The sequence below is a fragment of the mitochondrial genome of Spinacia oleracea, assembly GCF_020520425.1.
Source record: "Spinacia oleracea mitochondrion, complete genome".
Classification (NCBI taxonomy): Eukaryota; Viridiplantae; Streptophyta; class Magnoliopsida; order Caryophyllales; family Amaranthaceae; genus Spinacia; species Spinacia oleracea.
In genome coordinates, this window is record NC_035618.1 from 320,241 (window position 1) to 329,613 (window position 9,373).

At 43.7% G+C, this 9,373-nt stretch overlaps 3 non-coding genes across 3 annotated transcripts; 1 reads left to right on the forward strand and 2 right to left on the reverse strand.

Annotated features, from left to right (window-relative positions):
- Positions 1-1,294: 1,294 nt before the first annotated feature.
- On the reverse strand, positions 1,295-1,367 carry trnM-CAT. The gene has a single exon. It is a non-coding gene; the product is annotated as a tRNA-Met (tRNA).
- A 1,573-nt stretch (positions 1,368-2,940) lies between these two features.
- On the reverse strand, positions 2,941-3,012 carry trnE-TTC. The gene has a single exon. It is a non-coding gene; the product is annotated as a tRNA-Glu (tRNA).
- Positions 3,013-4,806: 1,794 nt separating this feature from the next.
- trnH-GTG lies at positions 4,807-4,880 on the forward strand. Its single transcript has one exon. It is a non-coding gene; the product is annotated as a tRNA-His (tRNA).
- Positions 4,881-9,373: the final 4,493 nt, after the last annotated feature.

A 9,373-nucleotide genomic window follows, 5' to 3' on the forward strand; every position in this document is an offset into this window, starting at 1 on the left:
ACCTTATCCTTGGCATTCGCTTCGAATTTGACTGTTTACAACTATAGATGTTGTTCATATGCTTTCTTTTTTCGGCTATAACAACATCGCTTGATTGAAGAATTAGCGCTAGATCTGCGGGTTTCTCTTTTCTCAAAACCCAACCTCAGAAAAACAGCGGGCTCCCCAAAAGCATAGCTTTAGCTATTACATTCCTTCTTTGTGTCCTTTGATTTTTTTTAAAAGACCCAACTGCCAAAGAGCGTGTCTAACTACTTCATATATAGCATCCACAAACAAGGCACTGAATTAGCCTAGAAATGAATGCACCTTTTTGCTATCTTTATCAAAAATAATAGAATAAATCTGTACACTGGATCTGTATATTTATGTGTATTAAAAAATGAGAGTCTTCTTCAATCAGGTTCTCAAACCTCAAACCAATCAAAAGACCAAACTCTTTTTGGCGGAACCTTCCGAGTTTTTAGAGAAAAACCACGCAGAATTTTTTCAAGATTTCAAAAAACTTATTATATTATTTCAAGAAAACTCGAGAGACTTTTCACTTGTCTTCTGCGAGTCTGAGACCTTACTTTTGCGATTACTCGACTTTTGCAAGTCCTTATCTCGAAAAAATCTCCTTAAAGTCTTCTTTATCTCAAAGTCTATTCTAAAAGAGAAATAATCTACCAATCTTCTAAGTGAATTTGACCTTATAATGGATTGAGTTAAATAGTCCAGGGTTGGAACCCACTCTTTATAAGTTTATATGCACGCATGCATGTGTCATCACCCCATTGGTCGGAAGTCCAATGAAAAAAAGAAAAAGATTCTTTTTTGAGATTCTTAGTTGTTCTTAGAAGAGAGAAAGAGTAGAAACAAAGGGTATGCTCTCTAGAATATTTGCTCGGGGCTGTTCACTTTCACTCGGTCGCTTGTTGAAACCTCTTTGCTTGCGGGGGCAGGAGTGGAAACGTCTTAGAGAGCGCTTCGCAAAAGAATCGTGTGGCGCGGTGAAAGGGTTCCCGTTGGGGGTTCCGGCCCTGCTGGTCTTCCCCTAATAGTGGAAGAAGGGAGGTGAGTTGATACTCAACTTTCTCTCTCGTGCCTTTATTCAGTTTGTTCCTGTTTGTCTATTCGGGACGGGGCAGGCAGCCCACATACATGAAGAGAAGAATAGAGGGTGGTCGTAGATCAGATTCTCTTAGAGAGAATCGCAAGTCGAAGAAGGCCACAAGTTGAAGCAGCCAATGCTTTGGTCATTCAGTTGACTCCTTGCTGTCATGCTGGAAAAAGCAGGGGTTTCGGCCGGTTTTACCTACTATTGGATTTGAACCAATGATTCTCGCCGTATGAAAGCGATACTCTAACCGCTGAGTCAAGTAGGTCAAGCTGAGTCAAGTCAGAGAAAATCCCCTATAAGAGAAAGCCGCGTAACCAGTTCCAATGCGCATATTCGGAGAATAAAGCGGATAGCGGAGCGCTAAGAAAGAGAAAACGTTATCACTATACGAAATGAGACAGCGGCTAACACGCTAAGATCAGCCACTTAGGAAGGGAGAATCCAACACCAGTAGAAGTAGACCCTGCCTAAAAGTGAGGGTATCTGAGTCAGCATAGCCAATAGCGTAGCCATAAGCACGAGTAACATCATTAGTAGATAGAGTTATTGATCCATGGCCAGTAGCGTGAAAGGCATATCCTGTTACAGATTAAGATCCAGATTGAGTGCTTGAAGGAGATCCAGTTGATTTGGCTTATGTACCGGCACCATCAATAGCTTATCCATCACCCTTTTGCCCAACATTCCTTCCAGGTCGGTAGCCAGTAACTATCTACTTTTTCCAAATCTAGAATCCGGAGGTTCTATCCTACTCCTCTACCCTAAAAAAAAATCCACCGAAGTAAACAAGCAACGGGCGAAGTTGCGCTCACGCGCTATATCTTGCTCCAAGAGCTTGCGAGGTAGAGAGAGACCTTCCTTAGGTTCTCCTTCTTCACTTCTCTTTGCCATCAAGCCTCTTCAAGGTTTTGCAAGAAGACCCTCTGGCGGATCAAGACGACTGACGAAAGGGCGGATCACCTGCCGATCTGTAATCAAACAAAACTCTGAAGAATGGGATAGAGATTGACCTCAAATTTCTATCAATCTACGCTCATTGATGAGACGGCTATATAGAAAAGAAAGTATACCCTTTGTCACCCTTTTCTTAGAATATTCACTTTCAAATCCAAAAGCTTCGCTTTATTCATACCAAAAGCTCCATAAGCTTCGCATAAGCGACTTCATACCAAGAGCTTTAGCTATTTTTTTACGTAAAAAAAGAAAGAGAAAAACTTTGGAATCCAAATTTTGTGGGATCGAGGTCATCCTCGATGACGAATGCACTTGTGGTTAAGACAGGTCCTGCATCCCCTACTTAATGCAATTGACCGACCCGGCATCTCTTTCGTTCAATAATGCCTTCGCTTCAAAAACAATAAGAATAGGAAAAAGACACTACCTTTTACTTTTAGAATTGAAGAAGCCGAAGGGTAACGAGCCGTAAGAAAGATGAGCAGAGCACTCTTTCCGCTTTTAAAGAGTAGGAGAGCGGGGTAAGATAGATAGACGTCCAATCTTGCAGCAGCTAGTTGCTCGGCCTTAGTCTTGGGCTGATCTCACACTTCAATAAACCTCTTCGTACTTCGATCCAATCAATCGATCGATCAAGAGACTAATCTCTTTTGTTTAGGCCAGTAGCTAAAAAGAAAAAAAAAGTCATACCAAAAGCTTCGCTTTAGCGATTACATACGACCAAGCTTTCTCTTTTTCAAGAAATTATATTACTGAGAGAAGTGAAGTGGTGATCTCGTCTTGCTTGCTGGGAGAGAGGAAGCTTCTGGACCACCTTTTTCAGCCAGATAGCGAGCAATCACTTAGCAATGAACACTAACTGAAAGCGGCCGATAATGAGTACCTATCCCTTACGGGGATCGAACCCGTGTCGTCGACATGAAAAGACGATGTCCTAACCACTGAACGAAAGGGACTAAAAATTCTTCATATACCTCAGCTCCGAGAATAGAAGTGGTTCGTTTTGTTTCTATACGCAATTCAAGATTTCGTTTGTGTTCATGTTGGCGATTTCTGATGTGAATTCGGCCTCACCTCGCCTTCCTACGGGTTGGTTCCCTTACCGATCTAGTGACACACCAACCACGCCCCTTCCCTTTCTCCGATCATAAAGCCTTCTGATCTCTATATTTTGCATCTTCCCTGAATAAGTAAGGCCCCGTTCTTTCTAATTAAAATATATATATCTTTTTTTTTATGGATGAAGTAATCGGAATGACAAATGGTTACGATTGCGAAAACCGGAGAAAGTCGGGAACCATCGACTTTTGAATCAAAGTAGCAACGGGCCGAGTACTACGACTACAGGGGGAGGAGCTTCGTAGACAGCCCTCGTCGCTTCTTTCTGGCGACTAGCTTCTAAAGTGGGTGGCTTGGTAAGCAAGCTACCTTCAGCATTGGTAAAATCCCTATAAATAATAGGCCGGAATGGTGGGGAAGGAGGCCCTCCCTACTTCAATGGAAAGGGGGGGATCGCCCTTTCACATCCGCTCCTCTAAAACTACCTTTTGCCCAACATGATCACTAACGAAGACAGAAAATTGCGTAGATAGGAGGAGGAAACGAACCAACCCACTTGTCCTGATCGGAACGATTGAAGAAAGAAAGAGAATGGTGGCCCCTTCCGTCCAGGGGACACCGTCGGAGAACAATGTCTGGGACAGGGTGAGAACCTTCCGTTGGTTACGCCCTTTAAGTGTTGGTTCTTCTATATTTCGATTCTGCTTTCAAGATCTATGAACAAGAGAGACCCCTAAATATATCCATTTTAAAAAAGAGATGAATAGATAGGGCGGAGCCACCCGAAGGAAGAGATCGACGATCCCCTGCAATCTTTCTAAAGCAAGAAGCGAGAAACTTGACTTTGATAAAGAAGGGCATTCTATTAGAAAGTAAAGGCTCCTTATACTATCAATAGCGATCCCTATAGAAAGGCTACCCTTTCTTGTTCGTTAGCGCCCTCGCCCTATTATATTAGTTTAGTCATAAAGGTAAGAAGTCGCTTAAGCGAAGCTTTCGGAACGTAGTCGCTTAAGCGAAGCTTTCGGAACGTAGTCGCTTAAGCGAAGCTTTTGGAAAGTTTACTTTCGCCTTTTGACAATCTTACTGACTGAAAGGGGTATCCGCTCAAACATGCGAAGAACGTCCGAGACGCCTTATAGAAACTTTGCGCGGGCTTCTCATTACCATACGAGAAATGATAGGGCTCCAGGGATCTCCGGTTTTTGTTTGATAATGGGGGAAAGGGACGAAGACTAAGGTTCTGCTTTTCCAAAAACTTCGCTCCGATCGCTTAAGCTCAACTTCGAGCTTTAGGGAGTCAACTACCTTTTGGATTTTTTTTTGAATAGAAAAGTAGGGGCTTCAAAGCGTTTTAGGGGTGCGCTTCGCTTTTGTTGCGGAGCTTGCTGCTTTTCATTTTGTTAGGAGTAGGTGCTTGCTGCTCGCTCGCTGTCTACTAAATGAGCCTTCACTGCCCGCCTGCCCCCTATCTTTACTTGAATCTTAAGTGAAGTAAAATGAATGAAGTGAACAGCCCAACCTTTGAAGCTTTGCCAGGCAATCGGTATCGATTGTTGAAGCCAAGGCTTCAACCTAATTCCAAAACACAACAATAGACTTATAGGAAAAAGCTTCTCTTTGATAGCGGTCATAGGGGTTGGTTCTGAAAGGATCTGATCGTAGATAGAGACTTCCGTTCGGGGGTAAGGGCGGATGTAGCCAAGTGGATCAAGGCAGTGGATTGTGAATCCACCACGCGCGGGTTCAATCCCCGTCGTTCGCCCATCAAAAAATCATTTGTTACGAAGACACAAAGCAAACCTAGAAAGATTTTTTTCAGCAAGCAAGTCATCTCGAGGCTTGAAAAAGCATCCAAGCAATTGGTATCCGATTAAAACATAGAAGCCAATCGCCTTGCCTACTTGCTGAAAGCACAAACAAATAGAATTCATGGCGGATCATGAATTCTATTCTGTTTTTAAGACCTCACTAATAAGCCTTACTTAACTTAGTGAAAAATGAATGAAATGAACCCCCGGATGAAGAAAAAATATCCCCTCCCCGAAAGCTTCACTTAAGCGACTACGTACCTTTCCCTATTAGGGAAAGAACTTGGCTCTAAAATGGTAGTAAGGCAAGCTTTATATATTTAGGTAGAAGTAGACCTCGAGCTCTGGGGCTTTAAGGGATAGGGCAGGTTTGGAACCCTACCCCAGACCTGGTTGGAAGGGAACTATATCCTTAATCCAGGTTAGACTATCACACACGAGACTCGCCTGGGCTCGAGACCCACTCACTTCCCTCTCCTTAACATCTAATACCATTGCCCCGCCACTCTGCCTGTTTTCTTGTGGCCGGGTCGGGGCATTCTTCACTCCTGTTACAAGGTTGCCGTAGGGGGGCGGCTGAATCCTTCCTGCCTTCCCGCTTGGGTAGATTATGATGTGATATTGTTATTTGCTACCTCTGGGCCTCCCCTGACTTGCCCCTTCCTTTATCGTCCGTATGGCAACAGAGAATACGCCTATGGATTTGACATATAAATCCACAAGCCCTTGAGGTTGTTGAAAGTCTTCCTCTTGGGCCCTATTCCGACAACAGCTTATGTTATGATATCACCCGAGGATCAGGTCACTCACGAAAGAGTGAAATCCATTCCTTTAGCATAGCAAGGCTACGCTTCCCACAGAGAATTCTCTACCAGTCTTCTATCCAACAGCGCTGACTCTCGTTGCGGTTATTGCATCAAACACGTGTTACGAAAGCAAGGGCCTTAAGGCTGAACCTTAGCCCTGGAGCGGGTTATACAAGAAATAGCGAAAACAGGAAAGAAGCTCGAAGGGGCCTAAGAAGGGGGGACTGGTCGACTTAAAGGGTCATATTGCCTACTCTCCTTACAGTCATTTCTACCATAGAGGGGCGGACTCTGACTCTATATTAATGCGAGCGCCTTTTAGCTCCTAAGAAAGACTTCCGTTAAGAAGAATTCACCATTTGCATTCGATCGATAAGCCCAGCTTCAGATTGTTAGCCAGATGACAAGAGGTGATTATAGGTTTCCAGCTCTTGGGGCATGAAAGAAGATGTGCATTATAAGAGCATCCGAGGTGGGAAACAAAGATAGACCGATAGGTGAATCGGAGGGAAGAGAGAGAACGTACAAGAAAAGTATATTCCCCGAGGCGCCTCAAGCGAGGAAGGACAGCAAACATGAAAAGAAAATGTATAAAAATAAAACATATAGGTGAATTCGATGAAATAGGTTTCTCTAGCCCTCAAAGGGTCTCGCGCGTGGCATAAAAGAGGTCGTTTACTGGAATCAACCAACTATTCCCCCTCCCCTGATTCTATTCAGGACAGGCGAACCAGAAGGTCTAGTCAGAGCCGCCAGGTTTGGAACAAAACAGTCTCGCCGGAATCAGGAACAAGGGATAAGCACCGTAAGGAATTCTATTTCGATAACATCACACGGATAGAAGGGACATAACAAAAGAGGAAGTGAGACAGGGCTTAATAAAAAACTTCTCGTCTATTGCCCTTGTAGTTGCATAGGAGAATCCTCGGTATCTTTTCTTTTGGCCCTGCAAATAAGCTTTCACTTAACAGAGTGGCTAGGGATTTTCTTTAAGTAGCGCCTCCTACCTTAATGCTTTAACTAAGCGAGTAAACAAAAGCTTCTAATAAGCTTTAGCTTTAAAACAAGCAAGGGCTTTAGCGAGTTGCGCTAACGCGCTTTGGTCCGAAAGCTTCGCTTAAGCTCAACTTCGAGCTTTAGGGAGTCAACTACCTTAGCATTCTTTTGAGAACGGCTTTGGGACTCGGGCCCGAAGTTGTCTTGCGGAGTCAGGCATTTCTCTATTCCTCACATCATTAAGGTATGAAGTAGCTTATGCGAAGCGAATACAATTTCATATAATACAATAGTGGAAACTATAGCTATAGTTCTATGGTTATAGGGAAATAAGAGGAAGTAGAAAACTCAATTCCTTCTATCCAAGATAGTATATAAAGGTTCCGTTGTATCTATGAGGTAAAAGACCCTGATTAAGGCATGGGACAGCTAGCTATTAGGTAGCCTGGCGGAGCTGCTCGAAGAGGGGTCATTCTTGCGAGTATCTCACGTTTCACATGCGTGAATGCTTCTCTTCTCCCTCCCTCGCACTGGAAAGAAAAAAGCAGGCTGAATAAATAGAAAAGGGTGGTATAGCCCCAGAGCTCTTCTTCCACCAAACTGAGGATTCACTTTATAGTCCGACAAGCGCAGCAGGCAGACCTTCTTACTAATAGATCATTGCAAGCCCTTCTACGCTTATCTTCCCCCCTCTGCGCCTTGAACAGAAGCTCAAACGAAGACCCTCTGACTTAAGCAGGTGCTATCACTTAAGAGAATCTCCGGGTCCTTCTTAAAGACTACCACCTTCTCTTCGGGCGTTGGAAGATGAATCAACTCCATATAAGCTGGATGAGCCGAGCCTTCTTTTTGGATTGGTCAAGACCTAGACCTAATGGTCAGGGCGTTCTTTCATTATCTGAATCAGATGAGATGAGGGTTAGTTCTCTCATAATTCAATATCTGTCTCGCCTTTCTCCTGGTCTGGTAGTATCTTTGTCCCAGCATTCCCTTTGAGGGAGTCCCAGAGCCTATTCTTTCAAAGAGCGCATTCCCCATACTCTCTAGTGGCTCTTTTTGTGGTTCTCTTTATACTATTGATCTGATCTGGGAAGCAAGCACTCTTCTGTAAGCCTTCGAGAAGGTTCGTAGCCTTGCTAACGGTTTTCTTTACCTTTCTGGTGACTGATACCTGCCGCCGGGGACCCAAGCAAGACTCAATTAGTTTTCTAACCCTTGGCTAAATGATTGTATTCCTTCACTCAACCTTGGCTTGATAGGCTTAGCACGATACTATGGTTCTTCAGGCCCGACTCGGCATGGTTCACCACCTTACCTTCCTCTGCTCTTTCTTTTTTGTTATAGTTTCCGGTGAACTTGGTCTATGATTTCTCTTCTTAATACCCGACCGCTAGGTTCGTTCGAGAGCACGGTTCCGCTTGGTGCGCTAGTGTGCCTGACTTATATTATAAGTAGGCGTTTTCTTCGCTCAAAGACTTCTTGCTTGTCTTCCCCGGTCTTTCGACAACGGGAATGAAGTTCAAAACACTCTTTCTAGCAGACTCGTCAGCGGCTGACTCTTCCTTCTTATTGCATGAATCCCAAACCCGCCACCTCATCAAAGTAAAACGTTCTTCCTTCCGGGTTCAGTTTGCTTGTTTCATACAGGAGATACTGTTATCTTCTTTCTTCATAGGTTTCTCTCCTTAATCTTCGCATAAGCTACTTCATACCTATAAAAGAATCTCCTGCTTCATAAACGGATATGTCTTGTCTCTCCCTGAGTCAGGAATAGTCAGTAAGATATAGAAAATATGATTTAGTAGTGGAACTAAAACACTTTCTACTCAATAGGTTGAGGGGGGCAACTCAAATCTTTTCCTTGGCAGCGGGATCTTCCCATCATGATGGACTAATTGGTAAGTCGCCCGTTGGTTCGAATCCAATTCATGATTCCAGTTCAGAAGGACTTCATTCAATCGATGTTTAGGATGGAGCAATCACTAACTCAAACACTCAAATATCTCCCAAGCTTGCTTAGAGTTATAGAGTTAGTTGCATCGGCCACTTTATCAAACATAGCATCATCCAGACATTGGTGGATGAGGGTATGGGCAAAAGAAGAACTATTCTTTATAAGATAAGAGCTAACCAAGCCCTTCAGTCGACTCAACAAGAGCTATCGGGATCACTCCCAGCCATAAGCAACCCCCTTACTAAACAGCTACCGCTCTTGCTATACTTTTGCTGCTGAAAGCTCCCGATCACTCTTCACTCTATTTGAGGGATTTGATTCAAGGGCCTAGATAAAAGGTTATTCAATTCATTTGAAAGTAAGGTTAAGGTAGTTTACTTGAAAACTGGAAAGAGTAAGGTAATGCAATTCGCTTACTTTCCACAAGTAAACTACCTTTCTCTACGCAACCCGGGGCTTTCACCCACCCGAACGGAGTCGAACCTTCACTGCCTTTCCTCGGCTCACTTCCCTTAGAGTGGTGAATCCCGTGAGTCAAAGGACTAAGATCAGTCTATTGCTACTATACTGACGGTGATAAAGAAAGAGTGATTTGCTTACCTTAGTAAGTTCTCCACCGGTTATGCCTTATATGCTTGCTAAGCTCTTTATGAATGAAGTCAGACTATTACGGTCGGGTAGAAGCTCTCAC